This window comes from Camelus ferus, chromosome 16 (genome assembly GCF_009834535.1).
Source record: "Camelus ferus isolate YT-003-E chromosome 16, BCGSAC_Cfer_1.0, whole genome shotgun sequence".
Taxonomy (NCBI): Eukaryota; Metazoa; Chordata; class Mammalia; order Artiodactyla; family Camelidae; genus Camelus; species Camelus ferus.
In genome coordinates, this window is record NC_045711.1 from 7,240,770 (window position 1) to 7,258,446 (window position 17,677).

At 48.3% G+C, this 17,677-nt stretch overlaps 1 long non-coding RNA gene across 3 annotated transcripts in view; it reads left to right on the top strand.

The window, feature by feature from the left end:
- The first annotated feature begins 513 nt into the window (after positions 1-513).
- LOC116669279 overlaps positions 514-17,677 on the top strand; it is a 40,933-nt gene continuing 23,769 nt past the window's right edge. The window contains exons 1-4 of one of the 3 annotated variants that reach the window (XR_004326635.1): positions 514-635; positions 6,040-6,147; positions 6,943-7,094; positions 8,339-8,452. This is a non-coding gene — a long non-coding RNA (uncharacterized LOC116669279). Of the gene's footprint in view, positions 636-6,039; positions 6,148-6,942; positions 7,095-8,338; positions 8,519-17,677 lie in introns of those variants that run through there. The other 2 variants (XR_004326634.1, XR_004326636.1) reach the window with 2 other exon arrangements.

Sequence of the window (17,677 nt, forward strand, 5' to 3'; positions counted from 1 at the left end):
AACTAATCCTGATTCTGCCTCTACAGTGGACCAGACAGTATGCTAAGTTCTGATATCGAAATGATTTCTGTCTCCAGAATTCAGATCCAGTAGGAAAGCAACTGAAGAGATGGGTAATTATAACACAGTGGGTTCCAAGCTAGGGCAGAGGTCTGAACACAGTGCCATGGCACAGAGGCAAAATCTACTGACACCAATGGGCAGGAGAGGCGGTGGAGACAGAGGTGGGCTGTGGTTTTCTCATCAAAGCTCAGACCTCCACAAGGACAGGGGCCAGTCCTCTTGTTCATCATTGAATCCACAGTATCTAAGAGTGCCTGGCACATAGTAGGTGGTCAGTATATTTTTGTTAGTGAACGAGGTGCCCAAGGAGTAGAAGGAACTCCCAAAGGTCATTTAGTCCATCCACCTGCCTCTGGGCCGAGCCACACCTAAATCATCCCACACGCTATTTCGGGGGTGGTTATTCTTAGCTGGCCTCTCTGACAGCTGGAAAGAATCAGAGAAGCAGCCTCTCCTCGGAGCCTTTGTGCTGCAGGCCACACTCAGGAGGAGCTCTGTTTGGTGGAAACAAGAGCTGGGAAGAGAGAGACCAAGTGGGTCCCAAGCCTGAAGCTTGGCTGGAGGTAACAGAGGTGGGCAGTCTCCTCTTCCCGGGTGATCAGGAGGTGAAACTGAGTAGGTTGGCTGCAGGAGAAACAGTGGAGACTTGGTAACTGAGGCACCCGAGGGACTGGGGCATGCTGGGCTCTTAGCTGGGGGACCTACCAAGAGAAAGGAGGAATTTTCACGAGCCTCCGTGGATTTCCCCGGCCAAGAGCCTCCATTAGGGCAGAGGTCTCATGAAATGCTCAGATCCTCCTTCTTCCGGGTCGACTCAGGCCCTCAGCTCCCTGCCCCCACCTCCTCCCAGGCCTTCGGTGAAAGAGGAGTTTGAGGCTGTAGCTCCTTAAGGAGATCTTTTCTTCCAGGACCTGTTTTTTCCAGGGTATTTCACAGTGGCTGGGGAGTGTCGGGGCCTAACACAGTCAGGCCGTACCAGGAGCCAGAGCCCAGAGTATCCTAATCTCACGGGGAGATAGGAAGAAATGATTAGTGCGCATTGAATGGCCCTGCTGTGAGCATTCTGAGCTGCACTGGTCCTGGGGCAAAATCAAGGGCAAGTTCTAATCTCATTTTCAGGTAGGGGAAGTGCAGAGAAGTGACATTCTGGGGCAGTCTCCTGAAAAACAGGCATTAATCAAGGAACAATGGTACCATTCCTTTCTGACCTACTCAACCTGGTGCTTGATACAAAATGAGTGTGTGTGAGTGTGTGTGTGTGTGTGTGTGTGTGTGTTTGTGTGTGTGTGAGAGAGAGACTAAGTATAACCTTGTGAACCCTCTTAGGAGGCTAATGCTTGCTCCCAAATCCCCCCTGCATAGGGATGGATTTGCCCCCTTTTTTTTTTTTTTTTTTTTAATAAAAACCGGTATTTTCTAAATGCAACAGAAAAAGTGGTTCAGTAGAGCCACCCCTGAGCTTCAGGGCCCTTTGATGGCTACCCAACTCTCACCCCTGGCTCCCCTCTGCCCCACCCCTTGCCACCCAAAGCTGTTTAACTAAAAGAAAAAGGTACAGAACGAGACCAGGGAGACTTCTTCTGACCCTGGGAGACTGGGAGACAAAGGGCTGAAGGCCCACAGCCTGGGAGGGCAGACGTGAAGAGACATCGGGCATTGGCTCCAGCAAACATTACTGAACACAACCACGTGCCTAGGGTCGTGCCAGGACCTGTAGACACTGCAGAGAAGGACGAGATGCTGTCTCTGCCCCTGAGGGTCTTCCAAGACTGCTCACTGCATGCCCATCTGCAGAAGGTCTTGCTTTAAAGATGAATCGGGTGCACCTGCTGTAATGATGACGCAAGTTATATTAAGTACTTTCTTTACTGTGAGCCTGACAGTGGACACACGGTCAAAACCTCCCAGGTCAACTTTTGATGGTCATTTAGGTTGTTTCCATGTCTTGGCTATTATATACAGTGCTGCTATGAACATTGGGGTGCATGTATCTTTTTGAATTAGAGTTCCCTCTGGGAAGACACTAATGAACTTATCTACAAAACAGAAACAGACTCACAGACATAGTAAACAAACTTCTGGTTGCCGGGGGAAAGGAGGTGGGAAGGGATAAATTGGGAGTTTCAGATTTGCAGATGTTAACTACTATATATAAAATAGATAAAAAGTTTCTTCTGTATAGCACAGGGAACTATATTAATATCTTGTAGTAACAAATAATGAAAAAGAATATGAAAATGTATATACATATGTATATGTATGACTGAAACAGTACACTGTACACCAGAAATTGACACATTGTAAACTGACTATACTTCAATTAAAAAAACTAATACCCTCCCCCAAAAACAAAAAACGGAAACCTCCCAGGTTGGCGTCTTGGAGGATCTAACACGCTCCTAAGTGCAATCCTAACATCAAGCCTGCCTTTATCTGAGCTGCTCAAAGAAGCAGCTTGAACTTCCTGAGTCTGTCCCTTCTTGGCTCTTGAAATGCACTGGACATGTCCTGGCTTTGCCACTCACTGTCTCTGTGACAGTGGGAGAATCACCCTCTGGGCTCAGGTCCCCTCCTGGTATTAAGCTGAACCATATGAAATTGCTGGAGTTTTTCAGGTCGAAAATGACCTAAAAAATAAGACAAAGGGGCTGATCTGTTCTCTACAGTCCCTTCAATTGCTGACATTTTAGACTCCTTAGATGATGCCCATTTCCTCCCAGCTCTGCCCTCCACAAGGTGAGTGCACCGCTGCTTGTCACTTAGCTGTCAGTGCACCTGGCCTGGCTGCGCAGCCGGCCCCTTGAGACGCTCTTCCTGTCATAACAGCTTTAAGGCAAGTCCCATTCCGGGCTTAGCGGGCTTCTTCTGTTTTCTGGATCCAAACACTCCTAGGATACCCTTTCACTGCTGGAGGACTTTTTGTCCTTCAGTGCCAGCTCCATGTTACCTGCCGTCAGGTACTTTCTCAAACTCTCTTAGCCAGAAACAATTTCCCCTTCCTTCGTGCTCCAAGGGCCTGTTTCATGTTTTTGGTACCATTTTTTTCTTCCTTGAAATGTTAACATGCTCATGGTAGAATATTTGGAGGTGGAAAAGATATCAAGAGGGAAGTAAGCATCGTGGGCAATCTGCCAACATCTAGTGTCAACATTTGAAGCATTTCCTTCCAGTCCCTTTTTTTAATGGCTAGTTTAAATGTACTTTTTCTAAACTGCTATAGCCCTTTATAGTAAACTGTATTTTAAAATAAGCTTTATTTTTTTAGAGCAGTTTTAGGTTCACAGCAAAATTGGATCAAAGGTACGGAGGTTTCCCCTATACCCACTGCCCCCACGCATGCACAGCCTCCCCAAGTATCAGCACAACCCACTGGAGCAGTGCATCTGTTAACAATCGATGAACCCACACTGACCCATCTCTATCACCCAGAGTCCATAATTGGCATTAGGGGTCACTCTTGGTGTTGTCTATCTCACAGGTTTGGTTCAAATGTGTAGTGACATATATCCACCATTAGAGTCTCACAGAGTAGTTTCACTGCCCTAAGAATCCTGTGCGTTCCACCTATTCATCTCTTCCTCTTCCATCCCTTGGCCACCACTGATCTTTTAAAATGTCTCTATCGTTTTGCCTTTTCCAGAATGTAGAACAGTTAGTTTCATACAGAGTATACCCTACTCAGATTGGCCTCTTTCACTTAGCAATATGCATTTACATTTCTTCCATGGTTTTTCATGGAAGCAGATCGCATTTTTGGCCCTAATTCCTTATCCCCTCCTGTGTCTACATCCTTTGTCCTGTGACTTTGCAGCTTCTCTGGCGAAATGGGGTGGAGTATATCCCCCCACCCAGACCCCCGCCAATTAACTTTGAGTTTGACCATGCGACTTGCCTTGGCCAATGGATTTTTATTGTTTGTTTGCTCTGTCAATGATAGTAACTTTATTATAATATTTACTTACATGACTTGTAATGATCTGCTTTACTAACTGAGCCACAGATTGAGAGCATCTGAGGGACACAGAGTTGATCTTATTCATCATCTCTTTTTCCTTAGAATCACTGTCACAGAGCAGCTGTTCAATAGGATGTGGGATGACTGTATTAGTTATCTCTGCAGGTGTAATAAATTATCCCTCGGCTTACTGCTCAAAGCAACACGCATTTATTATCTCACAGTCTCTGTGGAGCAGGCATTTAATGTGGCTTAGCTGAGTCCTCTGGCCCAGGATCTCTGGTGCTGGGGCTACAGCTGGAGCTACTGTCAACTCGAGGCTCGACAGGGGAAAGGTCTGCTTCCAGTCTCACTCAGGAGGCTGCTGGTAGGACTCAGCTCCTCACAGGCTATTGGACCAAGGGCCTCAGTTCCTTGTTGGCTGATGGCCAGAGGCTGCCGTTCTCAAGAGAACAGTTTATAAGAGGGCAGCCGGTCTCCACAAGAACAATCATGCAAGAGAGTAGAAGAGGGCAAACAAAATGGAAGCCAGGCTATTTTGTAACCGAATCTTGGAAGGGACATCCAGATTCTACCCACTGAAGAAAGTTACTAGGTCCAGAATGAGTTCTAGGGAGCAGGGACCTATGGGAGCTTCTCAGCTGCCTACTATACTCTCTGAGGATAGAGTCAGAGTTTATGTGACTTTGGGGAACCCCGACCCATACCTTATTGTTTAATTCTTTGACAGTGATCCAGAGAAATGGGAGCAGAATCAATCATCTAGGTCATTTACATACTCGATACCCAGATTATGAAGGGATGATACACACAAAACAGCAAATTCCACAACACCATGAATTAGGTCAGGGGTTCTTCAAAAGGGGTCTGTGTATATAAGATTTTGTGTTTACGCACATTGGGGGCATGGGATAAAATACTAACTTTCAGCAAATTCTCTTGGAGTTCCCTGACCTCCAAAATGGGACTGCCCTCAGGAGCTGAAGTAACGGGTGGGTGAAGCAAGGGCAGGGTGGGTGTCAAGACTGGGAGCAAACGCAGGATCGGCCCTAGAAACCTGGGCTGACAGCTCGCTGGGACATTGCCCTGTGTGATTCAGTTTCATGTCCAATGGACCTCACTTCCTGCCTGACCCAGTGGGTCAGTTCACCTCTGAGAGACAGGAGGTGTCGGTTGGGATATTTCAGAAAAGAAACATGTGATGCACCAAGAAGCCTGAATGAATTAGAAAACATTAGAAAAGATGTTGAATGTGCCTGTGTCCTTGAAGCAGGACCAGGGATGGAGCCCGGAGGTTCAGGGATGAAGGTGAGCAGGAAATGCCACAGGTGACCCCCGGGCAAATGCTCAGTCTCTTCAGCACAGCAGTGCTGTGGACAGAGCTTTGGGTCAACTCAGGCAGACTGAGATTGGGATCCTGTCTGGGCCCCTTCCTAGGAGAGGAGAGGTGACCTTGAACAGTATTTAACTCACAGAGCTGATGAGAAATGATTTGCTTGTTTAAACCTCTACTTTGTTCAAAGAGGATTCAAGGCAGCACTTGGAAAATAGAAGGGAGTAAATTCAAAAGCAGCTACCATAGGGCCTAGCATTTTACCCACCTGCTACCATTTACCTACCCACCCATCCCTTAACCCATCTGCTAGTCCAGCTGCTCACCACCCTTTCATCCATCCACCTGTCCACTCTCCATCAGTTCATCCATCCATCCGTACACCCACCCATCTATACATCCATCTACCTACATATATATTTATGCATCCACCTACCCGCTGTCCATCCCTCTCCCCATCTACCCACCCAACCATAATATTTATCGAGCACCTACAGTGTATCAGGCACTGTACTGGCTGGCTTGGTTGCCTCAAGTGCTGAGGGAACAAGACAGATATAGTTTCTATTCTCATACAGCTTACAATCAATTGAAAGCAGAATAAATGTTTTTTCTTTTTTTCCTTTTTCTCCTCCTTCCCTCCCATCTGCCCTCCATTCTCTTGTCTCTTCCTCCTTTCCTTCTTCAGGTCCTGTTGGAAGAGTTGACTCCATCATGAGTTTGGGGGAAAAGGTCAAAGTTGTGGTGGGCCCAGTTTCCTGTAGAGAGACTTTCGGCCTTGGTGGAGAGAGCAGTGGTCAGTAGCCCCAGTGAGCCCTACATGGTGAAAATTAAGTGCTTGTTTGAACCACTGTGAAAGATCAGAAGGGCCCCTAGGATCCAGTACCAGGTCTCTGTGCATCTCCCCTGTGGGATTGGTCTGACCCATAGGGAAATGCCTTCTGCCTCCTGTCCCCTGCACCCCCTCCCCATCTACTCTTTGATGCCCGAAATGCCACCAAGTAAAGTGTGTTTCTTGAGCTTAAGGCTTTGAATCCTGTGAAAATGAAAATCTCTGTGGGAGGGTCGCAGTTGAAACTGGTACAGGTTATTTACACTCAGTCGTGAATGAGTATCACTTCTTTTTTAATTCCTATGGAATTAAATCCATAGGTACACATTGAGTCTGCTTGAGATCAGATTCAGGGGTGTAGCTGCCAGTGTGATGGCTTATTTGGAGCCAGGCCTGGATGAGGCATCAGGAGACCTTGGTGATGGTTCTGAGCTGGGCCACATTTGGGCTACTGAGCTTTGTGTGGTCAGCTCCCACTCCTCTGAGTGGGGACAGGAAGGGGTCATTGGAGGCTGGCATCATGGGCATGTGACCTTAGTGGTGGCACCAGGCCCTGTCCTTGGCTTCATGCTGTCCTGTGGCTGTCTCATGAAAAATAATTTTTGGACATGGGGCCCAATATTTTCACCCTGCACCATGCAGCCGATGAGAGAGTCAGTCCTGATGGGGGGAGGGTGGGACTCAGGCAAGGAGACCCAAGGATAAACAGTGCTCAGTGTAGCAGCTAGACTCCAGCTGCTGCTGCTCGCTCCTTCCCAGTCCGGCTCAGGACTCGCCTCCCTGAGAAAGCCACTTCTGAATGTGCCCACCTGCCCGCATCACTCAACTCCTCCCCGGCAAGTCTGCAGACAACAGGCCCTGCTTGGCAGATCTTTTGCTTGTTTGTTTGTTGACAGCCGCTCAGGGAGAAGGTGGGTGGATTCAAGTTCATGGACCCATTTCCTGGCCAGCCCAGAGGCACCTCTCCCCCTGCAGCCCACGTCCCTGGTGTGGTGGGAAAAAAAAAGGCTTTGGAATCACATGGTCCTGAGTTAGAGTTCCGACTTCACTTCTTACAAACCGTGCGACGATGTCCTAGGGCAGCAGGGTTCCCACCTCCCCGCCTGCCTCCCCGGGTGGCTGTGAGAGAGGACCGAAGGAGACGCGACTGGAAGGCACTGGGCACACAGTAGGCGCCAATGGAATGAAAGGGTCCCCCACTGTGAGCGGCCAGGCGCAAGGGCATCTAGATACGTGATCAGCCGAAAGCACCGGGCCCCCAGCAGCGCCCGCTCCCGGCCGCCGGGGGAGCCGCGCCCAGCGGGAGTCGCGGCCGCAGAGCCGCATCTCTGGGCGATCGTGCCGTGCGAGTTTCTAGCACCGGCGCTGAGCCCTTTGAGGTTTGAGTTACATTTTCACTTGGCAGGGTCTGGTTCTCTGACTCAAAGAGAAAAGCTGAGAGAGAGAGAGACAGACAGACAGACAGAGAGAAATTGAGAGAGGGGGGAGGGGTAAGGATTGGGTTTAAAAAAAAAAAGCTCCCACGGTTTGTCGGACTTGGAATGGCAGGGCTCTGTGGAGACCGGGGGCGGGGGGGGGGGGATGCATGCAAATCAGAACCACATGCACGAGGCTTCCCTCCCAACACACGCGGCTCCGGAATGAAGGCGCCAAGCCCTTAACATGCTGTCTTGGGACTGGCCAGGCGTGGCCTGGGGAGGAAGGCGTGGAGCCTGCACCTGTGTCCTCTTGTGCTATCCTGGGTGAAAGCGGAGAAGATGGGAGCAGTGGCTGGTTCGGTGGCTCTACTCTTGGACTCTGGAAGGTCGTGAGACTTTGAGACCTCCCAGATCATGAGGCCAGAGGAAGCTTTATAGAGACAAAGGGACATCTGGCCCCAGGCAGTGGAAAGAACACACGCTTTGAAGGTTCAACTTTAAGCTTTAGGCTTTAAAGTCAGGATGATTTGGGTTAGCTTCCTGGCTATGTCCCTCACCAGCTGTGTGACTTTGGGCAAGTTATTTGCGCTCTCTGTGCCTGGAATTTTCTCATCCTAATTATGAGGACCATGATCACTATCCCCAGAGGCTTTTGTGAGACTGAAGCCAAATTCTGCATTTTGTTTTTTTCTTTAATGACTGATTGATTAGGTCCCGTATGCTTCTTTTCGTTTCAGAAATAAGACAACTCCCTAAAAGAGATGCGGTAGATTAAAGAAATCATGGCAGAAAGAAAAGAAGAGTTGCACAGAAACACAAGCTCACGTAATGTTAGCACACACACCTGCATGGTATGGAGTCTTGCACAGTTATTAAAATTGGTCAGTAAATTTGTCTCTGAGCTTCTGCTTGGCCAAAGTAAAGCAGAAAACATCCTTTATAAGATTCTTGTTGTGTATTTAAAAAAATGGTTTCTCAGGAGGGCAGCTTGTCACTTGAGGCCACAATCATGTTTCCCAGGGGTCCTTAAAGCGGTTAGAGCTTGAGAATAAATGGGCAGCGGCTCTTTGTTGCACGGACTGTGCACGGAAGGCACGGGGGAGGAGCCCCAATGCACAGTAGGCATGCTCTCCAAGGGGCTACACATGGCGTTTGCGGGAGACCGTCTCATTGCAGGAGAATGGGCGATCTAGTGTTGCTTTTTACCCACTTCCTGTTACTTGTGGCTTGATTTCACCTCTTAAAAACCCAACCCTCTCCTTTCTCCTTGCCAGTCTAAAGCCTTTGTGGGGGCGCCTTTCAGTGCCTCTTAAATGGAGATGATGCAGACCCTCCAGGCTGCTCTCAGGAAGCCCGAAGTCTCCTCCTGGAACTCTGCGTGCTTGGCTCAGTGACATCCAGCTCTCTGGGTTCTGTCCCAGGGAGGAAACGTGGGCACTGCCTAAGAACTCAAGCATCGCTCCCTCCTGCCTTCCTCTCTTTGTCTCTCCTTCCTGGGCGAATGAAAGGCAGAGTGAATGAGAGTTTCCCTTCTGATGGGAAAACTCACTCTGGCCCTGTAATTAGCTAGAATAATTGATTTGCGGTTGAAAACCGAGGTTGTGGAATTGATGCTCAGTGTCAAAACAGTCCAGATCACTTTGGTACCAATTCATTGTCGCTGGAGGGAAGCTGTTAGGCGGGAATCTGGTGAGAAAGGGGCAGACTTGAGTGGAAATGTGAAAAGATTTGATTGTCCTCAGGCTCCCCCACATGGTGCTACCACGTCGGGATCCGACGTCAGTGCTCCAGATCGAAGGTCCTGGCCAGTATTTGCTTTCTTTCCTTTCTCATGGGGGTAGAAACCACTTGGCAATTGCCCCGTTGCAGCTACTGTTTGAGTGTGGATATTAATTTAATCTGGAATTCTGTTACTCTTTAAACACTTAGGGGTTTGGCTGAGGTCTTTGTGTTCTTAGGATGCAATAGACAGTGAAAAATGGAATCGGACTGTTTCTACTCGTTTTGGAAAAGAAAAGGATTCTCAGCCTCCTTTCCTTACAATTCCCCCTGACCCAGTTCCCTGATTCCATTTCCTCATCTTCTGACCAGAGCTTCTGATGAGAATGAAGGGTTATTTCCACAGTTTTGGACAAAGGCCATGGGGTAGAGGAGAAATACTTTATACTTTAGAATCAGATCCACCGAGGGATGTTCAAATCCTGGCTCCTTTCCTGTGAGCCATGCACATTCGGATGGGAGTTTTAGAGCTCCATCTCTTCATCTGTGAAATGGGGCTATGGACTCCTGCTCCTTACAGCTGATATAAGATGAACTGAGACAGTGTGTATGCAGAGCAACTACCAGGGTACTATTATTTTATGAAAATGCCATTGACCTAAAACAATATACTCCCAAAGCATTCCTGTGTATTTCTTGTAGGATGAACCTAGTTACTCCTTGGGTCCTTTGATCTTGGGGAGTTTGTGGCAAACTAGAGAAGACAGAGGGGTTGGGCTCTGTCCTGCCGTCTGCAGAAAGGGCATGGGCGCTGTGGGCTGAGGGCCACCATCTAATTCTCTTGCTTTATCCCTCCAACAACTCAAGGAGGTAGAGGACATAGTTTCACTTGAAAGATGAAGAAACAAACTCAGGTATTCTTTGTCACTTGTTTTAGGTCACACAGTGACACAGAGAGCCCAGAGCCAGCCTCACTGCCTCCACATTTGCAGTTCTTTCGAATTGACTAAGACGCTGCTCGCAGCCTCTGCTGTTGACAGGAGGTGGGGGCTCCTGCAATCTCCACTGGGAGGCCCGTCCTTGGGTCTCTCATTGTTTTGTTGTTGGCTTACTTCCCAGATATTTACTAAGCATCTACTCTGTGCCAAACACTGTAGGAAGCAAGAAGGAGCAAGGCAGAGCCCCCATCCTGGAGAAGCTGACAGTTCACCTGGAGAGACAGAAACATAAACAATATTTCAAAAAGAAGAAACAGGAAGAGTTTGGGAAAGAGTGTTGAGTGCTTCTCCTTCGTCCCTTGGCTGTAATTGCACTGCCAAGCACGTGGATGGGACTATGCACATAGTAGGTGTGCAGTAAATGTCATCTAAATGAATACAATCTCCCTCCCCTCTTGTCATTCCCCAAATGCCAGAAACCCCACGTTTGGTTTCCCTGGATTAAAAACCCCATGTGGTCAGTGCGTAGTCAGCCCTCGGATTGACAGTCCAGGAGCCCTGCTCCGTGATGGAAGCCTTGGCCATGGGAGCCAGAGGAGGTGGTTCAGCCTAGGGAACAGCAAGAACAACCAGAGCTGGAAGCTGTTGAGGCTTCCTCGGGTCCCAGACGGGTCTGCATGTTCGTTTCCTCCCCATGACTCATGAGGATGTGGGTGTTCTTACTGTGCCAACCTACAGATGAGGAAACTGAGGCACAGCGAGGTTGCTGTCTATGTCTCCAGGTGCACAGGGGGAGTGGAAGACTGACCCCACGCCAGGCCCCAGGGAGAGCCCGGTGATGCATGGACACCTGCCTGTGGGCCACCAGGTATCTCACCAGCTTTGGGAAGGAGGTCAGAGCAGAAAATTGCCCAGCATCCCCAAGGCTAGACCTGACACACCCCTCCCTCCACCTGCCCCACATCTGCCTGCCCTTCCCACATCCCCCCAGCAGGCAAGGGTCTCAGAGTGTGGCTTCTGAGATAAGCAGGCTCCAAGGAGCCCTCCCTGGCTGAACCCACACTTCTTGGGCCCAAGGAACATCCTGACAATTGCTAGGAAGTTCACGGCCTCAGAGTGGTACCACTCTTCATCTTGCAGGGGGAGAGATGTCTCTTTCTCGGCTTTCTGTGTCCTCTCCTGGCGAGTCTCCCACTTGCCCATCCTTCTCCTTTTCCTTTTTTGATTCCTCTGACTTTCTCTCTCCTTTTTCTTCTCTATCTCCTTCACAACCTATTCCTTCTCCTCTTATGCATTCCCTGTGCCTTTTGCCTCCTCTTTCCCGTCTCATGGCTTTCAAAAGAGTTGTCTTTTACATATGCACACATATGTATATAAACACACAACATGTAGGTGTATGTATATAAGATTACTTAGCTGTGTATTATATATGTGTGTACATATGCAATATAATACAATATAATATACACATATATAAGACACGGCTAAGCAACCTCACATCATATATGTATTATGTATGCAATACATAATATATAATGTATATTGCATATATACATATATGTAATATATGTGAATATATGTTATATATACATAATATATAACACATATTATGTACATAATGTGTACATGCTATATATTACATATTAATATATAATACACACATATATACATATATATACATAGATGTGTGCATGTAATACATATACGTATATAAAACTAGTGTAATTGCGCTTCTAAACACGTCCTTCTGCTAAGAATGGAGGAGATTCAGAAGGTCTGGGATCAAAGTCTGGCCAGGGCCCCACTGGGAGGTTCAAGGGTAAGCAGCAGAATGGGTGAGGAGTTACAGCTCCATAAATGGCCAGGCTTTGCGTGTGAGAGATCACCTGGGCTAGGATCTTCTTTCTGATACGAAGTTGCTGTGTGACCCTGGGAAAATGACCTTCTTTCTCTGTTTCTTCTTCACTTGGGAGATAAAACCTACACCACTCCACACGAACGCAGTGGTGCCCAAATAAGAGGAGAGTGGTGGGAGAAATACAAACGTGGGCCATTATTTCTGTTCTGTGTTTCTATTCACCCCTCCATTCCTTATTTGAAACAACCGCAGAACGATTGTGTGTGATGGTGTATATGTGAGGAAGGCATAGAGAGAGAACAGAAGGGGAGGGGGAGCCTCCTCTTCATAAAAACAGAGCGTGGTTTTTACATAACTCTGGTTGGATTGCTCACCCTCGCTGTCTAAGGGCATATTGCTTCATTTTCTTTTCACTCGTGCCCAACTGAATATTTGTCTAACTTTAGCAATTCATGTAATTTTTTAAGAACCCATTTCTCTCTTTTTTAAAATCTAAGTATAATTTTAATTTGCAACGTCCAGTGTGCTTTCTCAAACTCCCCTTCCTGGAAATTTGGATCCACCCTGGCCATGGAGGACAGAGAATTTATCCCTAATCGTTGCATGACCTGGACCCAGCTGCTTACCTTTTCAGAGCCTCAGTTTCTCTTCTGAGAGATGCGCCCCGACGGTGCCTCCTCGGCACCTGCGAGGCCTGGGGGGAGGAGGTGAGGTCCCCAGAGTCGGCGTCCCTCAGCCCGACCCCTGGGGCTCAAGGCAGGCCCATGGCACAAGGCAAGGGTCCCAGCAGTGGGAACAGTTTCTCTCCGGGGACTGTCTCCTGGAGATTTAGTGTGATATTTTTTCTCACCCTCAGGAATCTGGCCATACTCCAGGGCCGCCTATCATGAGCGGTCTTGTTTGCTTGCGAGTTGCAGAGTTGGAGAGGGTAAAGGACAGGCTTTGACTATTCAATCAGTTGGGTGGGGGTGGGGAGCTGCTTCAGGCCAGAGACGTGAGCTTTCTCCTCTTTTAGAAATCAGAGGTTCCCATGGGATTCAGTGGAAGTGTGTGTGTTGTGGGGCGGGGTATAATCCTTTCTGGGGTGACAGTAATGCGACTCAGTTCTTGGTAGATGTCCTCCTGTTCAATACTCAGTCATGCTGTAGGGAGGTATGATTATCCCCACCTCACAGATGGGGCCACTGAGGCTCGGAGAGGGTATGTGATTGTTCCTAGTCATGTGCGTGGCTGGCTTCGCACCTGCATCTGCGGCTTCACAGCTGGGAATGTAGGTGGGAAGGAGGGATGTCCCCAGGGGTTAACAGGACACATTTCTGAGGGTCTGAGGACAACAGTGACCTGCCTCCTGTGGTGTCCATCCAGTGTCCTGGGATCTGGGGGCCTCCTGTGGCCTTTAGCCAGCTGTGTAGGATGGGGTCTTCTCTCCCCAAACTCTACATGACCATCCCTCCTAAGAACCAGGGATTTGGAGAAGAGGACGATGCCCCTGCTGGTCCTCTCCTTTGACTTTCCCAGGCCTTGGTTCCTTGTTCTGGGATGTCCAGCGTGATGGTCAGAGGATAAAGCAAGTGAATGCAATAAAAAAAAGAAGGGGTGAACTTATGGAGTCCAACACATTTAGGCTTACATCTTGTTCTGCCACCTTCCATCTAGGTGGCTTCAGGCAAAACATGGCACACATTTGAACCTCAGTTTACTCATCTGTAAAATGGGGATGGCAAGTCTCCTACGTGGTAAGATGAAGTGAGGAGGTGGGGAATGGAGAAAGAGCCCAGGAGACAGTGGGGCACAGAGGAGGAACTCAGAAGATGCTGGGGTTTTCTCTGTGGGAGAGAAGATGTGTGCTCTCGGGACCCCTTAGCAAAGCAAAGTCCCACCCTTCCCTGTCCCCAGCTGTTCAGAGTTAATAGCAAGAGACATATTTCATAAGCAGGAAACGTCACTTGGAGAGAGAAAAAACAAGAAAGGGAAAGAGAAGGGCAGAAAGATAGATCTGCAAACAGTTAGTCATCACCAGAGTGATGCTCAGAGCCATTCTCACGAAAGCGCTTCTTGATGAAGAGATTAAGCCTCAGTAACAGATCACGCCCAGAGGTGGGCAGAGTGCTCCTCTGTCACCCCAGGCTCTGCACTGTGTCCGAAGGGCTGTGGGACCCAGTTCTGATGAGGGGACTTGGGGCCCTGGCCTGGGGCTCCCTGCCCACTGTCTGGAGTCAAGGGACAGACACCACTGAAACTTCCAGAGCCAAAGAAACAGAAACTTTCCAAGTTCCCAGCTGTGGAGAAACACTTACCCAGTTTGTTTTTAATCAAATTCCCCACACTGACACTTGGGCTCCATTCAACCATTTAAAAAGTTCCACTAGCAAATAAACACTTAGCCAAATATTTGCCCGTATGTGTTTTCAATAGTAAATACCAGCTATATTGCTCATCTCTGTATAGCATACTGACTGGGCCCCCTCCTGGTTGCTGTGGAGTCAAGTGGCCTCTCCAAGGATGGGTGGGAACCCCTTTCTGACCTCCCACCATGGAGCCGAGAGCAGAGGACTGGAGCCCTGGGGGAAACAGTCCCCTCTAACCACAAAGGGCAGACCATCTCAAGACCTCTGCTTCTCCCACCCAGTCTTCTGATCCCAGAGGACTTCGGGGAGAGTTTAGAAATTGTGGGTGCAAGATGAAGGTGAGAGTGAGCAGGCTTCTGCTTTCACAGGTACAAGAGGATATTTGGGTGCTTAAGTTCGACAAAACACAATTATACCCAGATAGACGTGCACATACACAAACACACATCTTCCCAGACCGCACCCTGGCACTGGTTAGCATTCCGTGGTTGCAAGCAACAGATTCCTCAATTGGAAAGAGTCAGGGACACTTACAGGAGAAAAGACTGAAAACCCAATTGCTGCCATGGGAAACAACGTTCTGCTATTTTCAGTCTCGAACACACTGCTTATGAATCAAGTTCCAGGGAGGAACTTGCTGGTTGGCCTCGACAGGGTCCTGTACCTCCCTGCTGACCAGAGGAGGACCGGACACCTTCATTAACAGTCCCTCAAGGCTCAGTTGCATTGGTTTTCAACTTTTTTTCACATCCCAACACACATAAAAAGTATCTGTGAGACGTAATGGCTGTAAGGCACTGCTGGACACCACTGGTATCCCAAATGGACCCAGGGCCTCAAACACTTGGTGCTCCTGTGCCCATTCATAGCAAGTGTTGGGCAGTTCAGCAGTTTCCAAGAGGGAGAGGTGATTCCTCAAAATACAATCAGGATGCTCCCAACAATAGCACATGGCACAGAGGCTGAGGACCATCCCCTCCCCAACATGCACCGAGGCCTCCACCATCATCCACGAAGCAACCTTCTGCCTCCATCCTAAGCCTCAGTCCCTCTCCATCTCATTCTGGCCACAATACATCAGCTTTTCCCCACCTACTTCCTTTCTCAGGAAAGGGATAGCAAACAAATGTATTTATATCTCTGCTCACATATCACAAATCTCTCCTTCAAAAGGCTACAGGCGCTTGAGGGCCCAAGGCATGGGTTGTTGCTAGTGTTTTTCATCAGCACCTAGAACAGTGCTCTGCACATAAGTCGTCTTCAAAACAGACCCCAAACATTGCTGAAAACTCTGCTCCAGAGAAACTGCTCACACAGCCTCAGACACACTCTTCTGTCTATGGGTCTGCTTGGAGCCCTTCTTTGCACGTAAGGGTCTCTTGACGTATGCTTATAAAATGAATGATGTGAGGGATTGGGTGATTCTCCCCAGATGGAAATCAGGCTGAAGCCTCCGATAATCCAAAGATGCTCATGATTCAAGGCTTTCTGTTCAAGGTTTGACATCTGGGTTCTCTTATGAAAACTTGATCCAGTCTGCCACATTTGTGGGCTGGCAAAACCACGATGTGGAGGGTTTCTGCCAGCTGATAACCCACGAGAAATAAAAGCAGAGCTGCTCTGAGATGCCCATGCACGTTGAGGAAGCAATGGGATTGGGTTTACGAGACCTTTTGAAAAAGTCTCAGGAAGTCTCAAGAGGGGAGGAAACAAACTTCCGGGGGGAGCTTACCCATGCTGGGTCATCCCACTTGTATCATTTCATGGACTCTTTCCGGCAAGCCTTTGGGGGGTCGACGTTATAAGTCCCATTTTGCAGATGAAAATACTGAGGAGTGATTTAGAAATACACCTGGGCTTGTGTGTAAATGACAGGTGTGAGGGAGAGCTGGGACTCAAACTCAGATGTTTTGTGTTTCTCTTTCACCTCTGCAGCTCTTTGCCTGCCCTTTCTCTAGGATCCTGTGATTTTCTGGAGGCGTGGTTTTTGATGTTTGCTGGTACCACAGTTCAATGGCATGCCACCAGGCTTCTTGAAAAATGCAAGGCGATGTTCACTCTCAGTTTTGTCCATGTGCAACGTCGTCACCTCCATGAGCCTGGGAGGGGGAGCGCCTCCTTCCACTTTGCTCCCTGGACACCTCACTTGAGTCCACACTGCATATATGTATGTGGTCTTTATATAGTTATTTTTTAAAAAACTGAAATAACATAACTTTGTGATTTTTTTTTTTTTACTCCACAATGAATCAGGACCTATTGTGTCCATTCCTGTAAATTTAGCTCAAACTTTGAACAGTTGTGTGGTATTCTGTACTATGAACAAACTGTAGTTGAACCTGATGAACTGATGAACGTTTAAATTTTAGTTTTGCTGTCACCATGTGTCTTAGTCAATTGGGGCTCCTATAACATAACACCATAGACGGCGGGCTTAAACAAGACACTTGCTTCCTCAGTTCTGGAGGCTAGGAAGTCCAAGATCAAGGTGCTGGCATGTTTGATTCTTGGTGAGGACTCTCTTCCTGGTGGTAGACGGCCATCTTGTCCCTGTGGGCTCGTGTGGCTCTTCTTGGTGTGTGCTCATGGTGAAAGCAAGCCTCTCCTGTCTCTTCCTTCTCTGATAAGGGCGTTCATCCCATCCTTAGGGCCTCACCTTCCTGACATCTCAACCTAATCATCTGCCAAAGGTCCCACCTTCAAATAACAACATGCTGGGGTTTGGCTTTCCACATATGAACTTAAGGGGAACACATACATTTAGTCCATAACACAGCAGATGCCATGAAATAGATAACCCAGGATGCACGTACTTGCAAGTGTTTCCAGGTGATAGATTCCCTAGAAGCGGGAATGCTGCGTAAGGGGGTATTGTACATTTTGAAAGCTGTAACCAAAGCGCCCTTCAAAAGTTTTGCACCAATTGGTATTCCCATCAACAGTGCAGAGGGACACAATGGGGTAGACATGTCGCATTAGGATTATCTGCAGGATTTCTTTCAACAGCCAGCTTTCTTGGTAGTTATGATTTCCCCAGCTGGATTCACGTGCCATTTTCCTGCAGTCAGTGAGCCAGGGATGGGTCTGGGCCAGAAATGGGGAGCCAGACACTCTAAGAGGCTTTATCATGAGTCAGCATTTCATCCGTGCTCTCCAGTCTCTCCAAAGACCACTGCAGGATCACGTGTGTCCAATGGGGCATCAGGAGGTGAC